Source organism: Podarcis gaigeae, assembly GCF_964106915.1.
Source record: "Podarcis gaigeae genome assembly, chromosome: 2".
NCBI classification, from domain to species: Eukaryota; Metazoa; Chordata; class Lepidosauria; order Squamata; family Lacertidae; genus Podarcis; species Podarcis gaigeae.
In genome coordinates, this window is record NC_139679.1 from 12304589 (window position 1) to 12331270 (window position 26682).

Genomic DNA, 26682 nt, shown 5'->3' on the forward strand with positions numbered 1-26682 from the left:
TTTTGGGGTAGCAGGTTTGTTGCACAAGACCTCTCAGTCCACTATAAATGCTCCAGCTGAATTTGCAGGTATGCGGTTGTATCCCATCTGCAAATAGTAACATCCTGGAAGCACCAAAGCAGAGCAATAGGGCACACATGCATGCACACACAAACACGGAACAAAATAAAAAAAGGAACAAAAATTGTCTCATCTGAGTACAAGCATCTGGCAATAGCTGAAAGCAGCCAGGGTGACAATGGGAGCACAAGGACGAAATAAGTCCTTGCCAACACCCAGCTATCCTTGGGCAGGTTGGTGGGGTTAATGTGAGATTTCAAGCCCTGCAATATTTGTTGCTTTGTTGTAAATGGAGTAATAATTCCATCTGGGATGGTTTTACGATTCAGCAAAGGCCACTTGGGGGCTAGGATGATTCCCACTCGCGCCTTCTGCAGACGCCACCAGCAAACAACACACTACATGCACATTAAATCAAGACTGATGCTCAGCAGTACAGACAAAACCCTGAGAAAAAGAGTGTGCACAGCTCAGTCTCATTCTTCCTCTCTGTTTCTTCTTCGCTCTGTGTGTCTTTTTCCACTTATGCAAACACAAACCCCACCTCTTCCTCCTGCTGTTTCCCCAAACCGGCTTGTGAATTCCTGCAGGACTTCACCTTTCTTGCGGTTTCTTGAGGACTATCAGAAAAGCATCCTTTTGCACTTTTTCTCTTCGGCTTCCTCCCCCCCCTCTCCATTTGGTCCAATACCTGTGGCATTTCAAAGCTTTAACAACAACAAAACTATTAGAAGAAAAGCTTAAACACTGACTGTACTGTCAGGGATTCTTAGACGCTCTCCTTAGAGCCCTATGTAGAAATCACGGCTCGCTTGCCCCCATGTACTGCAAGGTATTATATGAGCTGGGAAATAGAATCGTTGCTTTTCAAAGATACAGGAGAGCTTGGCAAGATAAGGGGAAGATATTGGCCTAAGATTCCTCAGGGCCAAATCCATGAATCCATTTGAGTGTGGGGCTAGAAGCTCACATTCCAGAGCCTGTCATTCACTCTGTATGGCCAGTCTACTACTACTACTACTACTACTACTACTACTACTACTACTACTACTATTATTATTATTATTATTATTATTATTATTATTATTAACCCGCCCATCTGGCTGGGTTTCCCCAGCCACTCTGGGTGGCTCCCACAGAATATTAAAAACACGATAAAACATCAAACATTAAAAACTTCCCTAAACAGGGCTGCCTTCTGATGTCTTCTAAAAGTCAGATAGTTGTTTAATTCCTTGACATCTGATGGGAGGGCGTTCCACAGGGCGGGTGCCACTACCGAGAAGGCCTTCTGCCTGGTTCCCTGTAACCTCACTTCTTGCAGCAAGGGAACCAGCAGAAGGCCCTCAGAGCTGGAGCTCAGGGTCCGGGCTGAACGATGAGGGTGGAGATGCTCCTTCAGGTATACTGGGCTGAGGCTGTTTAGGGCTTTAAAGGTCAGCACCAACACTTTGAATGTGCACATTTGTTGGGGGAGAGTGCATGGCCAGAATCAGCACCTGCCATCTTTCGATAGCTCCCAGGGCCTTGCATGGCACGTCTCTTTAATTCTCCCCTCCCCACCTGCATACCCTCCAACATTTTTCCAATGAAAATAGAGACGTCCTAAGGAAAAGCAGAGGGACGCAGATGGCGCTGTGGATTAAACCACAGAGCCTAGGACTTGCCGATCAGAAGGTTGGCGGTTTGAATCCCTGTGACGGGGTGAGCTCCCGTTGCTCGGTCCCTGCTCCTGCCAACCTAGCAGTTCGAAAGCACACCAGTGCAAGTAGATAAATAGGTACCGCTCCAGCAGGAAGGTAAGCGGCATTTCCGTGCACTGCTCTGGTTCGCCAGAAGCGGCATGGTCATGCTGGCCACATGACCTGAAAGCTGCACGCCAGCTCCCTCAGCCAGTAAAGCGAGATGAGCGCCGCAACCCCAGAGTCTGCCATGACTGTACCTAATGGTCAGGGGTCCTTTTACCTTTACCTTTAAGGAAAAGCAGGGCATTGTGGGATCAAATCAGAAACCAGGATGGCTTCTGAAAGATTGGGACTGTCCCTGGAAAATAGGGATTCTTGGAGGGTCTGCACCCAGCTCACTACACCAAGCAGCAGTAGAGAGCTGTCACAATGCCTAGATGTTTGAAGCTATATTGCATGCAATGGTATTTAGTATAATAGCAAGCAATACAATAATACTTAATTATCTTTAATAGTTGGCATGCAATGAGATTAGTCCCTGACTGGCTGTGATGCAACGACAGGGAAAGTGGCTGCATGCTTCGTTGGAACACATTGGCAAAACATGTCTTATTAATTCCTCCGGCCGACTCCCATTTTTAATTGGCTTTGATTAACCATATGTGCCAGGCCTCTGTGTTTTGTTTTCATTCGGGACTTTTCCAGACAACTGCTTTAATTCGCAAGACAGAAAGAAAAGGGGGGGGGGGGAGAAAGTGTTGTTCAAAGTGATCCAATTGCTATTGCCTGAGATCACAGAACCATCAAACTGTAGTGTTGGAAAGGCATAGCTGTCACCTTTCCCTTTTCTTGCGAGGAATCCTATTCTGAATAAGGGAATTTCCCTTTTAAGAAGGGAAACGTTGACAGCTAGGCCTCCACCTGATACGCAGGCTAAGACCCTACCTGCATGCTCTAGTTGTTATCTCCCGCTTGGACTACTGCAATGCGCTCTACGTGGGGCTACCTTTGAAAGTGACCCGGAAACTACAACTAATCCAGAATGCGGCAGCTAGACTGGTGACTGGGAGTGGCCGCCGGGACCACATAACACCGGTCCTGAGAGATCTGCATTGGCTCCCAGTACGTTTCTGAGCACAATTCAAAATGTTGGTGCTGACCTTTAAAGCCCTAAACGGCCTCGGTCCTGTATACCTGAAGTCACGTCTCCACCCCCATCTTTCAGCCCAGACATTGAGGTCCAGCTCCAAGAGCCTTCTGGCGGTTCCCTCATTGCAAGAAGTGAGGTTACAGGGAACCAGACAGAGGGCCTTCTCGGTAGTGGCGCCCACCCTGTGGAACACCCTCCCTTCAGATGTGAAGGAAATAAGCAGCTATCCTATCTTTAAAATAAATCTGAAGGCAGCCCTGTTTAGGAAAGTTTTTAATATTTAATGCTGTATTGTTTTTAATACTTGATTGGGAGCCGCCCAGAGTGGCTGCGGAAACTCAGCCAGATGGGCGGGGTATAAATAATAAATTATTATTATTATTATTATTGAGGTGTCAAAACAGGCTATTCTCCTACTGAAGCAAATCTACCCTCACTACCCAGGGCACTGACCTGGGGGTTTGTGCGAGCCTAATTCTAACCAGGGGGCAGCAAGAAGGGCACTTTCCTCCTCCTCCTCCTCCTTCTCCATTTTAAAGAGGTGGTTACCTGGTTACCTGGTAAAGTCCAGGGAAAACAAATGAGATTTGAGATGATGAATAATAGGCAATTATGGCTTGCATGCATGCATGGAACTGGTCCATTGAATTAATTCTGCATCTGCCACCACCCACCCACAGGTTGGCTGGCAAAGGGGGGGGGGAAGCACCTGTTCCTTAACCAAGGATGGATATGTACCAATTTACACTTAAAAGTTCCTGCATGACCTAGCCCTGCTCCGGGGGGGAACGGGACTACAACAGTGGCTGGATCTGACACAGGATTGTTCCAGATGTTGACTGAACTACAATAAAGGGGTTCCCCCTCTTCTTTTTGAGGGGAGCAGGCTCAGTACAGATAAAATAACTGCGCAATTTCACCACCCATCCACTCACACTGTCGCTGCGGTCCTGGCATGTTACTGGCCAAGCATGAAACCAGCAAAAGGGATTTGCCTCTCCCCGCGGAGCACTCGAATGATTATAAACATCAGCACGGAATCAAGTCAAAACTGGCTCTTAAAAAAAGAGGAAAACCTTCCTAGATCTGTGGGGATTAGTGCAGGCTGGGATGCTCGCTTGGCTGCGCTGGGCCTGTCGCGGTCGTCGGTCGGGTGGCTCCTGGCTAAGCAGCCTTGGGGCTCATTAACACAGGATTTTCCTCACCTCTGCCTAAGCACAAGCCTTTCTAATAGCCCCTTGGGTTAAGCTTCCAGACAATCAATAAAGCGCTTCTCACTTGCGGCTCAGAAGAACGGGGTACCATCCTCTGTCTGGAAGGGAAATAGCTCAGCTGGAAGAGTCACCCAGCACTGAGCCCTTTTTGATCTACAAAGGTAGTAACAGTAGGCTCTTGTGGAAAACAAAGACTCTTGTTGTTGTTGTTTTCTATAATTCTTATTAAATTTTCTGTTTTCCATTTTGGAATATTCATTTAAACAACCTAAAAATATCAGTGACTTCCCTTCTTCCCTTTCGATGGTTCATTTTGCATAATATAAACCCCTGCATGTTTTCTATAAACTAAACCATTCAGTATTTCATGATTACATCCATCAAAAACTTATTTACACTGTTGAATTTACCTTAATGCTGCCAGCGTTTTTGAATGGACACAATTTCCCCCCGAATAGTCAATAAACATTTCCCCATCTTCTTTAAACATATGTTCTTCTTGTTCTCTTATTCTATATGTTAGGTCCGTAAGCTGCATCTAGTCCAGCAGTTTAAGTTGTCATTCTTCTTTAAATGGGACTCATTTTCCATTTTGGGGCTAACAAAACTTGAGCCGCATTAGTGGCATACATAAATAACCTTTTCTGACATCTGGAAATTTCTGTTTGAATTATCCCCAACAAAAAGGACTCTGGTTTTGTGTGTGTGTTTTTAAACATTCTTTTTCAATTCATTATGAGTTATTTCCCAATACTCTTTTACCCTTTTACAGGTCTACCACACATGATAGAACATACCATCAGTTTCATTGCATATCCAGCACTTATGTGATTCAGTCTTTTCCATCTTAACAAGTCTACTCAGAGTTAGATAGCATCTGCAAATCATTTTCGAGGAATAACATGCTGTAAACTTCAGATCGCTCTTCCAAAGTTTTTCCTAGAAATTAAAATCTATATTATGTCCTATATCTATTGCCCAGTGTGTCATAGAGGCACAAAGACTCTTATTGTGCGACACCTCAAAGAAGAATTGCATACCCTCCAAGCGTCCCGGTTTTCTAGGGACAGTCCCAGAATTACGAAAGCCATCCTGGCTTCTGATTTGATCCCAGGATATCCCCATTTCCCCTGCCAGTGCTGTTCCTGCCGAGCTCGGGGAGGAGGGTGAACTGGCGCTTGTGTTCCAAGTTGTTAAATTGTAGGTGAACATATCAGACAACACAGTGATTCTTCAAACAGCTCTTGTTTATTCACAGGCCAGAACAGAACTGAACTGAAGGGTTCAGCCAGCCTGCTTATATAGAGCTCCAGTACAACGCAACAGCAACCATTTTCTGTAACTATCCAATCACTGAACGTCACTTTCAATCCCTTATTTGCATATGTGGACCTGAGTGAAAACTATCTACAGTATCCCCCTGCTGGCCCAGGGTGAGAACTTCAGTACATAACACAAGTGGTGGCGGCAATGGAGCATTTCGTTGCCTCTCCATGGCTTCTGCATGGCCGCTGCTGCCAACCTCCCTGCTAAGCAAATCAGTCTCTTAAGCCAAGAAATAGTATTCTCTTTTTTTTTTATAAGATATTTATTAAATTTTCACAGATTACATAATAACAAAACAAAACAAACAATACACAAACAAAAAAGAACAAGTATAATTTCAGCCCCTTATTTTCTTACTTCCCCGACCTCCTCATACCTCCCCTTTCTGTATCCCAATTTCTAATTATTAGTTCCTCTCCCTTAATTTTCAGTTAATTTCTAACCTTTCTTTTCTTTTTACATAACCCTTTCAGCTGAAAACCACTTAGTTTATAAACCATCGTCATGCTAACATTCATTAATTTTGCAGTGTTTCCTAAGATAGTCTTTAAATTTCTTCCAATCTTCTTCCGCCGTCTCTCTTCCCTGGTCTCGGATTCTGCCAGTCATTTCTGCCAGTCAAGAAATAGTATTCTCTATGAAACTGAATATCAATATACATATCAAGACTTTGAGATTAGACCACTGAAGAAGCCCAGAACACTACCTTGGGAGTGTGCTACCTGCAAGCCCAGTAAAAGGGCCTCATCGGGGGCGAACAGCAGTCACTGGATCTCTTGGACTGCCATGGTGAAACAGGTGCAAAACGCTGGCACCCAGTCTCACTAGCATCTCTCGGTATTGTGAACAACACCAAACTTACCTGTGATGGGATGATGAGCTACTTATGCGTAAAAGCGTAGTCCCTCAGAGTTTGCCCAGATTAGCAAAGCTCTGTCTATAGCGGAGCCCCTTAAGCATGGCTCCCTCAGTCGCTGGCAGAATCCGACAGTGGGCGTTTGCGGAATCTCTTCCAACATAAAAGCTCCTTAATGGAAAGCCATTTACCTTCCCACCTATTTATGCCGTTTACCTTCCCACCTATTTATCTACTTGCACCTTGATGTGCTTTCGAACTGCTAGGTTGGCAGGAGCAGGGACCGAGCAACGGGAACTCACCCTGCCGCGGGGATTCGAACCGCCAACCTTCTAATCGGCAAGTCCTAGGCTCTGTGGTTTAACCCACAGCGCCACCCGTGTCCCTTTAAAGTCTTTGATATGCAATAAATGTACCAAGCAAACATGTACATAAATATATGAACGACATGTCTGAAAAAAGTCCTGAACAAATTGACCTCAAATATTTCTCTGCAAAGTCAAAGTGGGAAACCTCCCCGTTGTCTCTTTCCTCACAAATCCTCTCTTAAGGGCACATTTAAGATATGAATAGGGTGTGAGCCTGTGACCTGGCCCAGGAACTAAGTATTTATCATTACAAAAGACTGGCCAGGCTCCCCAGGCAATCCAATCAAGTGACCATTAAACAGCTAACCAGCCAGACAGGAGATAAACAACAACAGGAGATAAACAACACACTCAGATTTCTGTTGTAGACCGCCCTTTCTGTGATGTAGGTATGATGTGTCTGGGAGGTGGTCTTGAGCTACGCCTCTTCTGTGATGTATATATGATGTTTCTGGGGGTGGTCTTGAACTCCAGGGCAGGCATTTTAAAATGTCTATATTATGGTGGGCACACCTTTGTTCAAGGTCCTCCTCCTTCTCCTGCGTGTGTGTGTGTAGGGGGCACCCTGTTGCAACAACAATAAAGATCAGGCTTGCTAGCTGCTTTGCTTCTCAGTATTCTCTGGTTGGCCTCTGTTATTTTCTCCGACTGATGGAGAACCTGCAAAGGACTCTAGAAGAGCTCTTGTGTATCCCCATAAGGGAATAAGGGCAGAGTTCCATTTATTACAGGGTGGGGAATGGGGGGTAGAGGAGGGTCAGTTAGATGGGGCATGAGAAACATCCCTATTATCATCTGAGGAATGTCGCAGGGTATGGGACTGTCTCATGGCAGAGGCAGGGAACTTGTGGCCTTCCAGATGCTCCCGAACTGCAACGCCCATCATCCCTGACTACTGGCTATGCTAGCTGAGGCTGATGGGAGTTTGGCGTCCAACAACATATGAGATGAGATATATATATATATATATATATATATTAGCTTTTATTTTCAATGCAAAATCGTAACAAAAATTACAAACATTGAATACACAAAAACGAAAAAACACACATCTACAAAGCAAAACCATATCATAACATACATAAACATAAATTGACTTCCTTCCTTTGTTCTAAGTAATCTAATTAGACACAACAATACAGTAAGAGTAAATATCTTTGGAGGTCTTAGAACAAAGAGATGAGATATATATTTTAAACTCAACGATCTGATTAAAAAAAAGAGATCATCCTCCAGCGTATGAGAAAATCTAGAAAAAATGGTATACCGGTGGTATATTACCCGGTCAAATTGGCCAAAATGTATAAATTGAATAATAAAGCCTGCTGGAAATGTAAATCCAAAGAAGGGGATCTCTATCACATGTGGTGGGAGTGCGAAAAGATGAAAAAATTTGGGGATTCAATATAGGTAAAGGTACCCCTGCCCGTACGGGCCAGTCGTGACCGACTCTGGGGTTGCGTGCTCATCTCGCTTAAGAGGCGGGAGCCAGCGCTGTCCGAAGACACTTCCGGGTCACGTGGCCAGCATGGCGAAGCTGCTCTGGCGAGCCAGCACCAGCGCAGTGCATGGAAACGCCGTTTACCTTCCCGCTATAAAGCGGTACCTATTGCTCTACTTGCACTGTGATGTGCTTTCGAACTGCTAGGTGGGCAGGAGCTGGGACGGAGCAACGGTAGCTCACCCTGCCGTGGGGATTCGAACCGCCGACCATACGATCGGCAAGTCCTAGGCACTGAGGTATTACCCACAGCACCACCCGCGTCCCCGGGATTCAATATATAATGAATTTAAAAACTTCTCAAGTATACGTTTCCTAAAAAACCCGAAATCTTTTTATTAGGGATAATAGGGAAGGAAGTAAAAAAGGAAGATAATAAATTATTTCAATATGCTACTGCAGCAGAGAGAATACTCTTTTTCTTTTTTTATAATAATTTTTATTGGTTTTCCAACACAAATAAAAGACAAAACAACACACTCACATAAACAAACGAAAACATATAAACATGTATAATCTCAAAAACCTTTTTTTCATAACCTTACTTCTCGAACTTCCCCTTACCTCCCCTTTTCTGCATCCTTGTCTTAAAATTTTTTCAGCAACTCTTCAGACCAATTAATTAGTTACTTATTTTCTTTTTAAACTTCTTCTAACACTTAATCAGTTACAGCTGTAATTCTATATTTTCCTTTCCCCTGACATTTTAGCATTCTTCAATTTTACAACAGTTTTTAAGATATACTTTAAATTTCTTCCAATCTTCTTCCACCGTCTCTTTTTCTTGGTCACGAATTCTGCCAGTCATCTCCGCTAGTCCCATGTAGTCAATCACCTTTGTCTGCCATTCTTCCAGTGTGGGTAGCTCTTGTGTCTTCCAATACTTTGCTAAGAGGATCCTTGCTGCTGTGGTAGCATACATAAAAAACGTCCTATCCTTCTTTAACACCAATTGGCCGACCATGCCCAGGAGAAATGCCTCTGGTTTCTTATGAAAAGTACATTTAAGTACCTTCTTAATTTCATTATAAATCATTTCCCAGAAGGCTTTAATCTTCGGGCAGGTCCACCAAAGGTGGTAAAAGGTTCCTTCAGTTTCATTACATTTCCAGCATTTATTATTGGGAAAATGATAGATTTTTGCGAGCTTGGTTGGGGTCATGTACCACCTGTATATCATTTTCATAATATTTTCTCTTAAGGCATTACATGCCGTAAATTTTATACCGGTGGTCCATAACTGTTCCCAATCCGCAAACATAATGTCATGACCAATGTCTTGTGCCCACTTAATCATGGCTGATTTAACTGTCTCATCCAATGTATTCCATTTCAACAGCAAGTCGTACATTCTTGATAAGTTCTTAGTATTGGGTTCTAACAGCTCTGTTTCTAGTTTTGATCTCTCCATCTGGAAGCCAATTTTCCTGTCTTGTTTGAACACCTCCATTATTTGATGATAATGAAGCCAATCTCGTACTTTAGTCTTTACTTTCTCAAAACTCTGTAATTTAATTTTTCCACTCTCTTGCTCTAGGATTTCACAGTATTTTGGCCATTTGGATTCCATATTAGGTTTTTTTTCACTTCCTTGGCTTCTATTGGTGACAACCACCTAGGGGTTTTATTTTCCAACAAATCCTTATATCGAATCCAAACATTATATAATGCTTTCCTGACAATATGGTTTTTAAATCCTTTGTGAATTTTTACCTTGTCATGCATGCCAACCGAATCTATTATCAAATCCTTCCAAATCCAAAATGTCTGTATTCTCAAGAAGTAGCCAGTCTTTCAACCAGCAGAAAGCTGCCGATTCATAGTACAATCTTAAGTCTGGCAGGGCAAACCCCCCTCTGTCTTTTGCATCAGTTAATATCTTAAATTTTATTCTGGGCTTTTTGCCCTGCCAGACAAATTTAGATATATCTTTATTCAATATATAATGAATTAAAAAACTTCTCAAGTATACGTTTCCTAAAAACCCCGAAATCTTTTTATTAGGGATAATAGGGAAGGAAGTAAAAAAGGAAGGACATAAATTATTTCAATATGCTACTGCAGCAGAGAGAATACTCATGGCTCAAAAATGGAAACTACGGGAGACTCCCACAGTAATGGAATGGCAGGCTAAATTTTTTGAATATACAGAATTAGCTAAAATGACATACAGAATACGAGACCAAAAGGGGACAAAGTTTGATGAAGAATGGGGTAAATTATTGGCATATATAAGAACAAACTGTAGAAGCTTAAAAACTATGACAGGGTTAACATAATTCCTGTGGTGTGCATAGAAGGGGAATAAGAATCTACAGGAGGGGATATATCTCAAGAAAACCGAAGCAGGGAAGGAAGGAAGTCGAGGCGTGAGGAAACGGAGTGTAAATATGATTTAAAATGTTGATTGTAAAAGGGAAAAAAAGAGATCATGATGTTGGTGCCCATACAGCCGGTTGGCATGGCAGAAGTCTTGAAGACACAAGTGGGAGCAGGGATAAAAACAAACTAAGGGACCCGAGCTTCTACAGGGAAAGAAAGTGGAAGGAAAGGACAGCAGGCCGTAGAGTAACACACAACAAGATTGCTATAAAGAGTGCAATTTCCCACTCTAATTCCCAACGGGGGATGATGGCTAGATTCCCATGCCCAAAGATGCCTCAATCTGGGGTGAAGAAGTGAGGTCTGATCTCTCAGACACTACAAATCTCATTAAAACTATTACATAAAGCAGCGCAAATAAGCCTCTGATTATCTTTTTTGCATCCTGTAGCTAACTCCCCGGAGATAACGAGCCAAGATGCTTCCTCCAGGCCATATAATAATCATCCCAATTACTCCTGAGCAGTGGCTATTAAACTCACCGCAAGGCACAGATAATTAAACCGGTGCCCACATGCAGCTGGGAATGACCAGATTTATTACTCGGCTGGCCTAGAGGCAGGGGAAATGGTCCGGGCTGGTGAAAAATGTGCTTCGGGGCACCTCTCCATAACACAGCTGATTTTCTTCCTCGCAGTTTTGCCACTAGACCGGCTGCTCCGATTACCACTTTGGTTTGCTTATTTGATTACGAGTGAATACCCGGTCAAGAAATTCACAGAGACATAGTACAGGACAAAGAGAAGGAGATTCCCTCTCTCCTTTCCCGTCACTTCCAGGTTCTGTGAGAAACCCCACAGCAGCTTCCTTGTTTGACCTGGATACTCGAACCCCGACTCCCGAGTAGAGAAGCTGCAACAGCATCTGGCCATCAGCCTTTGGTGGAGCTAAAAGGGGTGTTGTGAAATTACCCATTTCGATTAGTTCCTGTGATGGCCTGGGATTCGGACTCGGAGGCTGAACCTGAGGAATCCCAGCCTGCACAGGAGTCCCCGCCTCCAGAACCAGCTGAGCCGGGGCTGGGGCTTGAGCCTGAAAGGTCCTCATCTGTGCCGGATCCTCAGGTGCAGGCACCAGCTGAGTCTGCTCTGGCTCCTGAGGTGATAGAGGACCCACTGCCTGCAGGTGCTCCACTCTCAGCCCCGTCAGGGGAAGCTGAGGTTGCCTCTGGGTCCGGTAACCCTCCAGTCTCTCCTGAGCTGCAGATGCTCAGGGCAGAGAGGCGGAGGGAACTAAGTTCCCGCAGGAGGAGTGCTCGCCTCCAGGCCAGGAGAGGCGAGTCACCTGTGGACTGGGGCCACCCTATGCCTTGGGGCAGATAAAAGCCAGCCAGCCCCAGTCCCAGGTTGCGGGAGCAACATTGTTGGTAGCCTGTTCCTGCCTGCACCCTGTCCTGCTCTTTTGCCAGAGTTCCTGACCTCACCCGGCTCCCTGCCTTGGACCCAGTTTCAGCTTTGACGGATAGCCTCAATACTGCACCCTTGACCTCAGACTGGACTCGGACCTCGCCGCATGGTTAACCCTCAGGACTAGCGCAGTCTCGGAGGTTCTATGCTTTCAAGCAGGGGTACCAAGTTCTGCCTGATATTGGGGAGGCCTCATCACATGTGCATGACGTCACACATGCAACACGCATGTGTGACATCTCAGGCATCAGGAGTATGCTGCAAGGCCCTCCACCACCATGAGGAGGCCCAATGAGGCCGGGTCCCTCAGCACTGGGGGGGCTCAGCCCTGTCCCCACATACTTGGGTAGGGGGCTGAGCTGTCCTCAGCCCCATGGAGTCGGTGTCTATGCATTATGGGGTGGGGTGGGGGGTTTAAGCATGTTCTCTAGAGCTTGGGAGATGAATGCGGCAAGCCATGGTCATCCCCTGATCTGAACTGAAGGTAATCAAGTCTCTACAATAATTGCAGCCACGCTATATGTTTAAAGCACTCTATATATCATACCCTCGAACATTTCTCAGATGGAATTAGGGACATCTTTTGCTCAGCCTCAGCTAACCCTCCTTGTGGCGTTTGCCCTCCTAGGTGACATCATGCTGGGTCATAAGGAAAGGATACGTCTGTGGGTTGGGATAGTTTGATGTGAGAGAGTGAGAGAATCTGTTACGAGGAGTCAGATAGACAGTTGGGATAATTAGTTAGAAGTTACTAGGAAGGTATAGGCCGGTAAGAACCTAAGATTAAGAAACTGACAAGAAAAATTATCTGAAACCATAAACTTGTTAAGGCTTATAAAATAAACTTGTTTATTTGGTTTAATGTTAACAACTGTCTGGACTCGTTGAGAACCCGAGAGAAATGGGTTGGTGGCAGCGGGGAAGCAATCACAGTGGTGGCACAGGGATCAATAGATCGCCAAACGTCCAGGGACCCTGTGTGATCGCCACACTCCTCAACCTCCCCATTTTTTGTCATTCCCCCCTGTGGCGTTCATACGGAGCCCCTGGTCATTTCACGGACTATAAACCTGTACACTACTAATCCGCTGCCACCAGCCAGGTTCTCCCCGGTAAAAACCTTAGTCTCAGTTGGGTTCTCAAGATAATAACAAAGATTGTTGTTTGTTACAAACACAAATAAACTTTAAATGCATTCAAAACACTGTTACCCTTTACCCTCCTAGTCTTATTTTACCCTGTCTCTAAATCTTCTACATCCCCTCACACAAGAACCAACTGCACTAATTGTCTCTCTATTTCCATCTGTCTTTCAATTGCTTTTTTCCCAACTGTCTAAACCTCTGGCTAAGCCTTTTAAAAACAGGTAGGCTCCGCCTCTGGCTTTTCAATTGGTCTACTATTAACCCTTTCTCCCCCTGTACAGACATTTGCAAAAGAACGGGCAAATGCCACACCCCCCACAGAGCATTTCCTGTCAAAAGAAGGGTGAGCGCCACCACTACTAGACCAAGGGGACACAGCACACACACCCTCAAACCAACCTGAGAAATCTCCTTACAGACCCTCCAAGTGTCCCTGTTTTCCAGGGACAGTCTCGGATTTACAGAAGCCATCCCGGTTTCTGATTTGATCCCGGAAGATCCCGCTTTTCCTTACGATGTCCCTATTTTCATCAGAAAAATGTTGGACAGTATCAGGGACTGGGCAGAGGAGGAATGGTGGAGACCACCTCCCCATCTTGACCCTTCCAGGGAGGAGGAAGAGGAAGACAGTATAGATTGACAACAGGGGTTTGAGGGCGGTGGCAGCTCAGAGGCAGATGAGGGGGAAAGTTGGGAACTCATGGGAGAGCCACAACAGCCAGCTAACACATTGTCATTAGAAAGCATTTCAGACCCACCATCTCTCAGAACCCGGCAAGCCTTAAAAGTAGGAGAGCAAAGATCTCAAAGATAGAGGGCACGTATTCCTGGCTCCTTATCTTCTACTTCTTGGTTATTTTTTCAAATACAGTGAAAAAGCTGCTATAGAGTTGAGAAAGGAAATGTGGTTGTATGAATCAGTCCCAAAGTCACACATGAAGTCGATCATTTGATGAATGTATATGTATTGGCCTCAACTTGATGGGTTAAAAACTGGCAAACCAATCTAAAACTTCTCCCCAACAGTAAAAGCCAATATATCCCCCAAATAAAACTATTCGTCACCTGTTATGGAGATCCATCCTGACAGTGCTGAGATGCAGTCTGACTGTTAACTGTTTTTCAATTTACCAAGACTTAAAGCATATCCCCTTTGTGGCATTACACATGACATCAGAATGGCAATTTGCATTCAATGTAGACTATCTCCATGCCAACAGCAATGGCCAGTAAACTTCTGCAGTCAGGTAACCATCATCCTGACTACCCAGTTGTTTCTATCTAGACTATAGGATGTTTCTTTTTTTGCTCTCGTAATCAAAGCCTGAAGTAGAGCTGTGTATAATCCGAAAATCCACTATTAAAGAAAACTAATCGTCAGGTATAGTATCCCAGTAGTGAGGTATGGAAGTGAGAGCTGGACCATAAAGAAGGCTGATCGCCGAAAAATTGATGCTTTTGAATTATGGTGCTGGAGGAGACGCTTGAGAGTCCCATGGACTGCAAGAAGATCAAACCTCTCCATTCTGAAGGAAATCAGCCCTGAGTGCTCACTGGAAGGACAGATTGTGAAGCTGAGGCTCCAATACTTTGGCCACCTCATGAGAAGAGAAGACTCCCTGGAAAAGACCCTGATGTTGGGAAAGATGGAGGGCACAAGGAGAAGGGGGCGACAGAGGGCGAGATGGTTGGACAGTGTTCTTGAAGCTACAAACATGAGTCTGACCAAACTGCGGGAGGCAGTGGAAGACAGGAGTGCCTGGCGTGCTCTGGTCCAGGGGGTCATGAAGAGTCGGACACGACTAAATGACTAAACAACAACAACAACAAAGTCCCCACCCCCACCCCACATAAATGATGAAGTGGCAAGATCCAGCCTTTGGCAACAGAATAGCTTGAGAGAATCAAGCTAGATCGAGTCTTCGATTCCTGCAAGAGCTGAACTTCTCTGCTGCAGGTTAATTAGCATAACACAATTATCATAAGTTAAATTAAATTAATTTACAGAAGCAAGAGGAGCTTTGCAGACGTTATCAGAATACAGAAAGACAGGACGAAAAAAGACATCACTTCTTCTTTTTAATGAATATGGCAATTTGAAGTATGTTAATGGTTTTGCTTTCAGCATACCTTTAGGAATGGGATGAATGCTAATATTAGAATATCTGACCTAGTTTGATTTTCTTTAACTGCAGGGGTTGAGGAGTTCTAGGTCAAGGGGAGGAGCCTAATGTCACCTCTTTTTCATTTGGCAACTACCGGCAGATATGTCTACTTCTAATCTAGTTCCCAAGGGAAGGTAACTGAGACCAACACAGATTCCACCCAGTGGTGTAGTTTGGAAATTATGGAACCGGACAGTGTCTTACGCATGTGTGTGTAGTGAAGGTGTCTGTTTTACTCTTTCCCATGACTTCTAAGGTAGGCCAGTAGCTGAAGAGGTTCTCAAATAATACGCTACCACACTCCCTTAAGTTTTCCCCACCCCCTAGATGGGAATTATTTATTTCTACGGATCCAAGCCAAATACTTATATGGGGGAGCCCAAGGTAGCTTGCTTGGGGGAAACCACATCAAAATGCAGTATAGTGGTACCTTGGTTCTCAAACGCTTTGGTACTGAAACAACTTGGAATCCAAACACTGCAAACCCAGTAGTGAGTGTTCCAGTTTGTGAACTTTTTGTTTGTGCCACACTTCCGTTTTGAGTGTTACACTGAGGTCTGTCTGTGTTTGCTACTTATTTTGCATTTCTGTGGCTTTTTTTTCCTGACTGTGTGGAACCCAGTTCATCTACTGATTGATTGTGCGACTGCAGTACATTATTTATCGCTTTCATTTTATGGATCAATGGTCTCGTTAGATAGTAAAATGCATGATAAATTGCTGTTTTAGGGGTTGTTTCTAAAAGTCTGGAACGGATTAATCCATTTTGCATTACTTTCTATGGGAAAGCGCACCTTGGTTTTGGAACACTTTGGTTTTGGAATGGACTTCCGGAACGAATTAAGTTTGAGAACCACTGTACCACTGTATTTCATAAGAAATAGCAGGATAGATACAGGACAGATATGAATGCTGTGTGTACATGCTTTCCTTATACCAGATGCACTGGATGCAAAAAATATCAGTGTGTACAAAGGCAAAGTAGAACAGTGATGGTACCATCAATTCCACCATCTAGCCAAGTTCCCCAGCTATCAGGAACCCACAGAGTGCAATCTAGACCTGAACTCAAGACCAGTGTTAGAAACTGAGATATGAAGGCTGGGAGCTGAATGGCACCTTAAACCTAGGTTATGGGCACAACAACGGAATGTCTCGGCGCGCTTTTTTAATAACAAGAATACAAAGCTGAAAATGAACTGCAGCTAAAATACTAGGTTCATTTTTCACATGGTCTAGTCTTTCCCCTGCCCACCCACCTAATATTCTTAAGAGGGTCCAGGGGCGCCGACTTATAAAAAATATTGGGGGGGCCCAAGACCTCCAAACCGCTGCTGCTGGGGGAACGAAAGGGGCGAGCCCCGGGCTGCCCCGACCTTAAGTGAACCTGTGAGGGCCCGCCCTTTGCGGCAGCCGATTGGCTGCCGCCATGGGCGGTGAATATTAATGAGCTAGGGGGAATCCCCGCTTCTTTAAAATACATTCTACTGAATGTATTTTAAAAGGTAACTATCATCAAACAAGGAAAATAAAAAATACCAACATAATTTTGTGATTTTACAAAGTATAATATAACTAAATTTTCTTAAATTATTGGGGGGGCGGAGCCCCCCCAAACGAATTTTTGAGGGGGCTCGGGCCCCCTCAGGCCCCATGGAGTCGGCGCCTATGAGAGGGTCTCTTCTCCAGTCTTCAGAGAGTAGCTGGAAGTGGGGAGGCAGAAAAAGCTCCTCCTTTCCATCCACTCTGCAGTTTTAATCCAAAATCTTAGGCACAGTACTGCGCCCAGAGCTCAGAAACTGTTTACGCTCATGAAATTCCCTGTCGCAAAATGTGCCTGGAACAACGGGAGTTTCGAACACTGCTCGTGACTGGGAGCAACTGATGATCCAGGAACTTTCCTTGTCATTCATCTATGGTCCTTCCCATGCTTGTCTTTCCTTACAAATAATATTACACCTGATCTGATGTCTTTGGAACATGAACACACCCTACATAAGGAAAATGCTAGTTTTGTGCCTTGGAAGATGGCAGCATGTCGACATACCCTTTGCAGTCTCGCCGCCTACACGTTAATTGGTATTTTCAAATGCATTCAAATCCTGTTTCGTGATGGTTTAGATAAGTGGCGAGATTTGCAGAAGCATAGGAACTTATGGAAAGAAGCAAACATGAGTTGTTGTTGTTGTTTTTAAAAAAGGGGGCCAGGGGAGAGAAGCTGACATCAGTAAGGCTATCCCATATTCCTTCCTCATGGGAGCAACACAACTCACATGTTGTCCTTGCATGCAGAAAGGATATGTCAGCCTGGATAGCTCAGTTGGTTAGAGCGTGGTGCTGATAATGCCAAGGCTGCAGGTTCAATTCCTGTGTGGGACAGCTGAATAGTCCTGCATTGCAGGGGGTTGGACTAGATGATTTTCAGGATCCCTTCCAACTCTACAAGTCTACGATTCTATAATCTTGCTAGTGGACAGTTCTTTTTGTGAGGGTTGCATAGACCTGGTTAAAGGTGATCATATGCAGAAACAGTTAAGTCACACCTCGTGTTGCGTTAGGTTCATGTTGCGTCCTTTCGGCTTGCGAACACGGCAAACCCGGAAGTGTATTACCTCCGGGTTTCACCTCGCATGCAAGCGCAGAAGCGCTCTATCACACCCTGCGCTTGCGCAGAAGCACTGCTCTAGTTGCAGATTTTTCAGGGTGCGAATGGCACCCCGGAACAGATCGTGTCTGCAACTAGAGGTACCACTGTACTGATATAAGAGATCAGAAGAGACTGAAACATAATTCTCTGCGTTCCCTCCTGCCCCCAAACTCAGACCCTCCAAGTGTCTCTATTTTCCAGGGTCAGTCTTGGATTTACAGAAGCCATCCTGGTTTCTGATTAGATCCTGGAATGTCCTGCTTTTCCTTAGGACGTCCCTACTTTCATCAGAGAAATGTTGGAGGGTACGGAGTTATGTGACCCCTGATCCAAGGAAATAAGTAACTATGCAACCTTTAGAAAACATCTGAAGGCAGCCCTGCATAAGGAAGTTTTCTGAATGTTTTATTGTGTTTTTATATATGTTAGAAGCCACCCAGAGTGGCTGGGGCAACCCAGTCAGATGGGCGGGGTATAAGTAATAAAATTGTTGTTGAATAGGATGGCCCTATTTTTGGACACAGGTGGCACTGTTGGGGACGTGGGTGGTGCTGTGGTCTAAACCACAGAGCCTAGGACTTGCCGATCAGAAGGTTGGCGGTTCGAATCCCTGCGACAGAGTGAGCTCCCGTTGCTCGGTCCCTGCTCCTGCCAACCTAGCAGTTCGAAAGCACGTCAAAGTGCAAGTAGATAAATAGGTACTACTCCAGCGGGAAGGTAAACGGCGTTTCCGTGCGCTGCTCTAGTTTGCCAGAAGCGGCTTAGTCATGCTGGCTCATGACCCAGAAGCTGTACACCAGTTTCCTTGGCCAGTAATGCGAGATGAGCGCTGCAACCCCAGAGTCGTCTGCGACTGGACCTAACGGTCAGGGGTCCCTTTACCCTTTATTTTCATTGGAGGGTATGCAAACTGCGACCCCACTGGGCGAATTTTTGGCACAGTGCTCCTGCCGTTCTGACAGATGCCAGCATGCTCTCTGTACCTAGTGATCTAGCCCAGAAGAGCCTCTAGCTGTTCCTCGCCGTGAGTTCTTGTTATCTGCACATCCTCTCTGGCCTCCAGAGTCCCTGCTCTGTGATTTACATGGCTTTTTTGACTTGCAAATGGGACTCGTTTTCAAAGCTGTGGCAGGGCCTTCTCTGCCTCCCTCCCTGCGCACGCGGAGAGCAACATCTTCTTGCTGTCGTGTTGCAGCCCCCCCCCCCCGACTTGTGGGTACCAATGTGTCATCTCGGAGCTTCGGGAGAAGCGAGAGAGAATCCAGCCCTCCCGATCCAGGCTCTTACATTAAGCCCTCTAACCTCGGCAGATCTGCAGGCGTTACGCTTCATGGGAGCGGCAGAGTTTTACATCCCCCCAGAGCCATCTTCATTCATTTGTCTCGTAGGGAAAACGAAATCTGGAAATTATTTATAGACCACTTGGGCTTTGACTGCGAGAATCAACCACGGATCAAGCACATTCCATGCTTTAGGTGGTTATGATGAGGAGTCGTATCTTGTGGGCCTTTTTCCCCAGCTGAATGGGCATTGTTTTCACCCTTGTCTTCGAAAACTTCCTGTGGGTGCCCATATTAAGTTTTCCTGCACAAATTCCCAGGAACAGCATCCCATTTAACATTATTACGATGTATGCATGTGTGTATACACAGACAGACAAAGCCACATGTTACCCTCTGAGTGCCTCGATTTTCCAAGGACAATCCCAGAATTATGAAAACTGTCTCGGCTTCTGATTTAATAATAATAATAATAATAATAATAATAATAATAATAATAATAATTTGTTTGTACCCCACCCATCTGGCTGGGTTTCCCCAGCCACTCTGGGCAGCTTCCAGCAAAGACCAAAAATACACTAAGATGTCACACATTCAAAACTTCCCTTAAGATGTCTTCTGAATGTCAGGTAGTTGTTTATCTCTTTGACATCTGATGGGAGGGCGTTCCATAGGGTGGGCGCCACTACCGAGAAGGCCCTCTGCCTGGTTCCCTATAGCTTTGCTTTTCGCAATGAGGGAACCACCAGAAGTCCCTCAGCGCTGGTGCCGACAATGTTGAAATAAGATGGATCAGTGGACTGAATCAGTACAAGGTGGCTCCTCTGTTCCTAAGAAGTCACGGGCTTCTTGTTGTCTCCTAGTCAATTATGGACCATTTAATGTATGGCTGCTCTGCTGCTCTGCATGCAATAAGTTGCAAAGACACAAATCACAGCATTTCCATATGCATAGGGCAGCACAAATCCTTGAGCAGGCCCTATGCATACAGAGTGGAGCTCTGGAATGATCTCCTAATTCTATCTGAAATCACCACGTTTCTCCTAGGCAGCTCCAGATCAGTGTGGCTATATGTAAATATCCAATCTCCTGATTACCAGAACATTTTGGATGCTTCCTCCTTCACACTCCCCAGCTAATTTGGATAAATGAGATGGCGTTGCATTATTTATAGAGCGGTTCTTCTGGCAAGGAGGGGGTGGGATTGGAATTTTACCATTCATATCTCATTCATCCTCGGAACTGTTCTACAAAGCAAATTATTATAATTCCCACTTTACCAAGGGTGGGAAACGGAGGGCAACTCCATGACAACAATACTCTGCTTTCATTAGCACGTTGATCTACCACATGGCTACTTGCCACTTCTATGCCTGGGGAAGCTCAATGATACACATTCTCAGGGACCTCTTAGATGCACCTAGGTGGTTATTTGCAAATAAAGGGGGGGAAATTAAATCAAATGAAAAGATATAAACCCAGAGTTAGCCCCAGACTGACCCCTGCGATAGTAAAATTTTGGGTGCCTCTAAGAATGATTGCACCAGGGACACGGGTGGCACTGTGGGTTAAACCACAGAGCCTAGGACTTGCCGATCAGAAGGTTGGCGGTTCAAATCCCCACAACGGGGTGAGCTCCCATTGCTCTGTCCCTTCTCCTGCCAACCTAGCAGTTCTTAAGCACGTCAAAGTGCAAGTAGATAAATAGGTACCACTCCGGCGGGAAGGTAAATGGCATTTCTGTGCGCTGCTCTGGTTCGCCAGAAGTGGCTTAGTCATGCTGGCCACATGACCCGGAAGCTGTACGCCGGCTCCCTCGGCCAGTAAAGTGAGATGAGCACCGCAACCCCAGAGTCAGCCATGACTGGACCTAATGGTCAGGGGTCCCCTTTACCTTTACCCCTTTAAGAATGATTGCGGCTCTCTTAAGTCTACTGCTGCTGAAATGCCAGCTTCTCCCTGCTCAAATAGAGCGGCTCCAGCTGTTCTAAAATGAATCAGCTCAGAACCTGTTGTGCACAAATCTGCTGGTGGCTGCTGTCCAACCCTCAGCAGCTGCCCTGAGTTACATGTCTCAAATTTTCTCCTTCCCCACCAGCAATATTCAGAGGTGGACTGTGTTTTCGTGCAGACAGCAGCACAAAGGTAGTGAGAAGTACGGTGGTTGCAGTCAGCCCAGCAAGATGCTCTCTGTGATGGACGCCCCCCCCCCCCCCAATTGGTAGATTCCCTTTAGTATAAGAAATATGACAGGCTGTCACCAGACAAGAAGAACCTGCTAACATGCCTTAGGCTGTCCAGCTGTATCAGAAGTTTCTGGGTTCTACTGCCAAGGCCCCTCCCTTAATAATAATAAAAATAAATTTTATTTATACCCAGCCCTTCCCGGCCAGAGCCGGGCTCAGGGCAGCTAACACCAATAAAATCTCCAGCCCTCCTCCCCCTCCTCTTCAGTCCAGTCCCTGACATCCTGGGACTTGTAGCTCACCCCTCACAAAGCTACAGTTCCCAGCACTCTAAGCAAACTACCTACCCTAGGATTCTTTGAGGGGGGTGGACTTTGCCAGCCATTCCAGAACCTGGCCCTTTGTTACATCTCATGACTGTATCAGAACCCAACTGCTGTTTGCTGAGCTGCCTTTTTGGAATTTAGCTCGACTCTGCTTATTGGATCCTGGATGTGAACTTCATTGGTATTTCAGTCCCAGCTGTACCCCATATCTGGGCCAGACCCTTTCCTTATAAAGACTGCTGCCTAAAAAATGTATCAGTTGTGGACTTCCTGAGAACTGTCTTTTTCAAGATGCTCCTTGTGGCACCCTTGGTCGCTATCAGGATATACGGTTCATCACAACCTCAGTAAGTCTCTGATGAAGCTGATATCTGGCTTTTCATCTGCCGCCTCAAAAAATTGCTCCATATTGAAAATATTATAGGATTTGCAGGGCAACCCTGTGCAGGTTGACTCTTTAGTAAGTCCTATTGGAATTTCATGGAGCTTACTCCTATGAAAGTGTGCAGAGGGCTGCAGCCTTTATGGTACTTTAACAACCACCAAAATATTATTTTAGCTTTGAAGCTCAGTCTGCAAGAAAGATCATTGAATGCAACTGTCTGACTCTGGGGCATGCATCCTGATTTATTTATTTTGGGGCACAAAGTTTGCGTGGAGGTTAGATGACACCAGCTACTTATTGAGCATTCATTCTGATTAGTTTGTGGAGAAGTTTTACAACCTTTCCCATCCTCTCCAGTGCATTTTCTGATTAATCCCTTCTTGCAAAACGTCCAATTTAGCTGGTGGTGTCAGCACTGCAATCACACCTTCTGTGCTGCAAGGTTGTGAGATGTGCCCACCGCGGTTGATATAAAACCAAACCTCAGCTAAAGTGATTTGACCTGCAAAGGATAAGATTTAAAACACCCCACTGAAGTTGAATCAGCCAAACCTTTCATTCTAATAGACTTCTCTTTCCCCCCTAGGAAATTGGTGAACATTTCGATCTCCTGCAATTATCTGTTTCTTTTCCTTATTTGGGCTCCTTGGTTAAGCTAGAAGGGGGAGTCATCCATGCGGTGATTGTTTTAATCCAGTTTGAAGTCGTTTTTGGAAGGCAACCCCAGCCTACCTTCCTCTTTGTGCCCACATTGTTACATTCCCCTCTTTTTACTCTTCCTTTCTCCCTCGCATCCTTTGAAATCCCAGGACAATTACGCAAGCCACTTTGGTGCTTCATCCTTCTGTCTTTTGATTCCCTTGTCTTCACTCAGTTCCTATGGGAAAATCACAGCGTGTCAGTGTGTAACCACCACTGTTAGAAACTGAGATATGAAAGCCAGGAGCTGAATGGCACCTTAAACCTAGGTTATGGGCGCAACAATGGAATGTCTAGGCATGCTTTTTTATAACAAGAATACAAAGCTGAAAATGAATGAACTGCAGCTAAAATACTAGGTTCATTTTTCACATGGTCTCCTTCCCCTGCCCACCCCTCTAATATTCTTAAGAGGGTCTCTTCTCCAGTCTTCAGAGAGTAGCTGGAAGTGGGGAGACAGAAAAAGCTCCTCCTTTCCTTCCACTCTGCAGTTTTAAGCTGAAATCTTAGGCACAGTACTGCGCCCAGAGCTCAGAAACTGCTGGCGCTCATGAAATTCCGTCACAAAATGCGCCTAGAACAATGGGTGTTTCGAACACTGGTAATCACATCTTTGCATCGGCACAGTAAATGTCTCTAGCAAGCATTGGAACAATACAGCTTTGTTGTTGTTTAGTCATTTAGTCGTGTCCGACTCTTCGTGACCCCATGGACCAGAGCACGCCAGGCACTCCTGTCTTCCACTGCCTCCCGCAGTTTGGTTAAACTCATGTTTGTAGCTTCGAGAACACTGTCCAACCATCTTGTCCTCTGTCGTCCCCTTCTCCTTGGGCCCTCCATCTTTCCCAGCATCAGGGTCTTTTCCAGGGAGTCTTCTCTTCTCATGAGGTGGGCAAAGTATTGGTCGGGCTGCAGTAGTTGCATACAAAAACTAATTCCTTTGGTTCTTTAATACATCTGACTCAATTATTCCTAGAAAACTCTGTGGCACAGAAATCGATAAGAAAATGTATTGGAAAGTTGTTTAGCTATACTGAAGGGAGTCTTCTCTTCTCATGAGGTGGCCAAAGTATTGGAGCCTCAGCTTCAGGATCTGTCCTTCCAGTGAGCACTCGGGGCTGATTTCCTTCAGAATGGATAAGTTTGATCTTCTGGCAGTCCATGGGACTCTCAAGAGTCTCCTCCAGCACCATAATTCAAAAGCACCAATTCTTCAGCGATCAGCCTTCTTTATGGTCCAGCTCTCTCTTTATGATACAGCTTCACTCTGGTCTAAACCCATCTCCTTATTGAAGAATTGTTCTTTTGAATTTCTGACATGTGGACACAGCACACTATTCATCTGCAAGAGCAGAAGCACTGTATTCCTGCATCATAAGGCCTGTAAATAACTTGGGAGATCAGCTAGCTCTGATGTTACTACCACCCATCCCCAAAGCAGGTTGTTGAAGTCACCGAATGACCTCAACGGGGATCTTCTTTCATCTTAATGCATCTTTAAGTACATGCGTCCTTATTTGCAGACCAAAAAATATATATACAAAGATGCATGAAGCAAAGATGCTCAGAGCTGCAAAGTAAAGCACAGACACGGCCAAATAATGCACACCAAGCATGCGTGCACACGCACCCATGCAGACTTGTTTAAACAATCCTTTAGCTAGAGAATAACCCCTTGACTCGGAACTGTTTTTCCACATTTAGACGGAGTCCTCTGAGCTGAAAGCAACTCAATAACCCTTGACCCAACCAGGAGTTCTTGAGTCTCCTCTCCATCATCCTGGGATAAAGTAAAGGTAAAGGTACCCCTGCCCGTACGGGCCAGTCTTGACAGACTCTGGGGTTGTGCGCCCATCTCACTTAAGAGGCCAGGGGCCAGCGCTGTCCGGAGACACTTCCGGGTCACGTGGCCAGCGTGACATCGCTGCTCTGGCGAGCCAGAGCCGCACGGAAACGCCGTTTACCTTCCCGCTGGTAAGCGGTCCCTATTTATCTACTTGCACCCGGAGGTGCTTTCGAACTGCTAGGTTGGCAGGCGCTGGGACCGAGCAGCGGGAGCGCACCCCGCCGCAGGGATTCAAACCGCTGACCTTTCGATCGGCAAGTCCTAGGCGCTGAGGCTTTAACCCACAGCGCCACCTGCGTCCCTTCATCATCCTGGGATAATGAGCAGCAAAAAGAAAAACAATGGGAGTGTGGCTATCGCAGGTCAGAGCTTGCAGTCTAACAAAGCAACATGTAATGATCTGTAAAAGACCAGAAACATGACACGCAGGATCCACGCAAAAAGCCCATGCGGTTGGCATCAGCCATGTGATTGCTTAGTTTGCACATGCTTCCGGTAGCATTGCACTGTGGAGGAACAGTTTCCAGGCTGCTGCGTACTGCAATAATAATTTAATAATAATAATAATAATAATTTTTTATTTATACCCCACCCATCTGGCTGGGTTTCCCCAGCCACTCTGGGCAGCTCCCAACAGAATATTAAAAACACCAAACATAAAAAAATTCCCTAAACAGGGTTGCCTTCAGATGTCTTCTAAAAGTCAGATAGTTGTTTATTTCCTTGACATCTGATGGGAGGGCATTCCACAGAGCAGGCGCAACTTCCGAGAAGGCCTTCTGCCTGGTTCCTTGCAACCTCACTTCTCACAGGGAGGTTGCCAGAAGACCCTTAGCACTGGACCTCAGTGTCTGGGCTGAATGATGGGGGTGGAGACGCTCCTTCAGGTATACTGGGCCGAGGGCATTTAGGGCTTTGATGGTCAGTGCCTTTGAACATACTTTGAACAGTATGAAACATACTGGGAGCCAATGTATGTCTTTCAGGAGCGGTGTTATGTGGTCTTGGCAGCCACTCCCAGTCACCAGTCTAGCTGCCACATTCTGGATTAGTTGCAGTTTCTGGGTCACCTTCAAAGGTAGCCCCACGTAGAGAGCATTGCAGTAGTCCAAGTGGGAGATAACTAGAGCAGAGTTATCTGTGTGCAGGTAGAGTCTCAGTCTGCGTACCAGATGGAGCTGATAGACAGCTGTTCTGGACAGAGAATTGACCTGCGCCTCCATGGACAGCTGTGAGTCCAAAATGACTCCCAGGCTGCACATCTGGTCCTTCTGGGGCACAAAACCCCATTCAGGACCAGGGAGTCCTCCACACCTGCCCTCCCCCTGTCCCCGCAAAACAGTACTTCTGTCTTGTCAGGAATCAGCTCAATCTGTTAACCACCATCCAGCCTCCAACAGCCTCCAGACAGTCACACAGAACATTCACTGCTTTAACCAGAGGACAGATGCGACTAAGTCATTGCGCTAGAAGAAGCCAGTGCAATGAATTCCCACTAGTGCAGGGGGCCTTTCCCTCTCTCTCCTCCCCCACGCCTTCCCCATATCTGCTGAAGAGGGGTGGCGGGGGCCCCGGTACAGTGCATGAGGGAAGGGGATCTTGTTCTGTTTGGCAAATGCTTGTGACCATCTCTGAAAGGTAAATTGAGAAACTACCTTGGCAGGCCACCATACGGAGAGATGGACAGCTGAAGGATGCGGGTGGCGCTGTGGTCTAAACCACTGAGCCTCTTGGGCTTGCTGATCAGAAGGTTGGCGGTTCGAATCCCTACAATGGAGTGCTCTGCCCCAGCTCCTGCAAACCTAGCAGTTCGAAAGCACGCTAGTGTAAGTAGATAAATAGGCACCGCTCTGGTGGGAAGGAAAACGGCGTTTCCGTGTGCTGCTCTGGTTCGCCAGAAGCAGCTTAGTCATGCTGGCCACATGACCCAGAAAAGCTGTCTGTGGACAACTTTTGTTTGTTTGTAGCGTGATGAGAGGGCTGTGATGTCTTGTTCTATTTTGCTAATTTTTGAGGAGGTTTGTTTTTTAAGGAATGCTTTCTCTTTTATGCAAG

The 26682-nt window shown here is 45.7% G+C and overlaps 2 long non-coding RNA genes across 4 annotated transcripts in view; both read right to left on the reverse strand.

Moving 5' to 3' along the window:
- LOC310840026 overlaps positions 1-26682 on the reverse strand; it is a 97399-nt gene that overhangs the window by 44551 nt on the left and 26166 nt on the right. The gene's annotated exons all lie outside the window — the stretch shown is intronic.
- On the reverse strand, positions 1520-14192 carry LOC310839983. Of its 3 annotated transcripts, XR_014561717.1 has the most exons (4): positions 14159-14192; positions 4101-5048; positions 3349-3452; positions 1520-2457 (listed from the first exon to the last, which is right to left on the reverse strand). It is a non-coding gene; the product is annotated as an uncharacterized lncRNA (long non-coding RNA). The 3 variants fall into 3 exon arrangements; XR_014561718.1 differs by lacking the exon at positions 14159-14192 and having other exon boundaries at positions 1520-2454; positions 4101-5649; XR_014561719.1 differs by lacking the exon at positions 14159-14192 and having other exon boundaries at positions 4101-5649.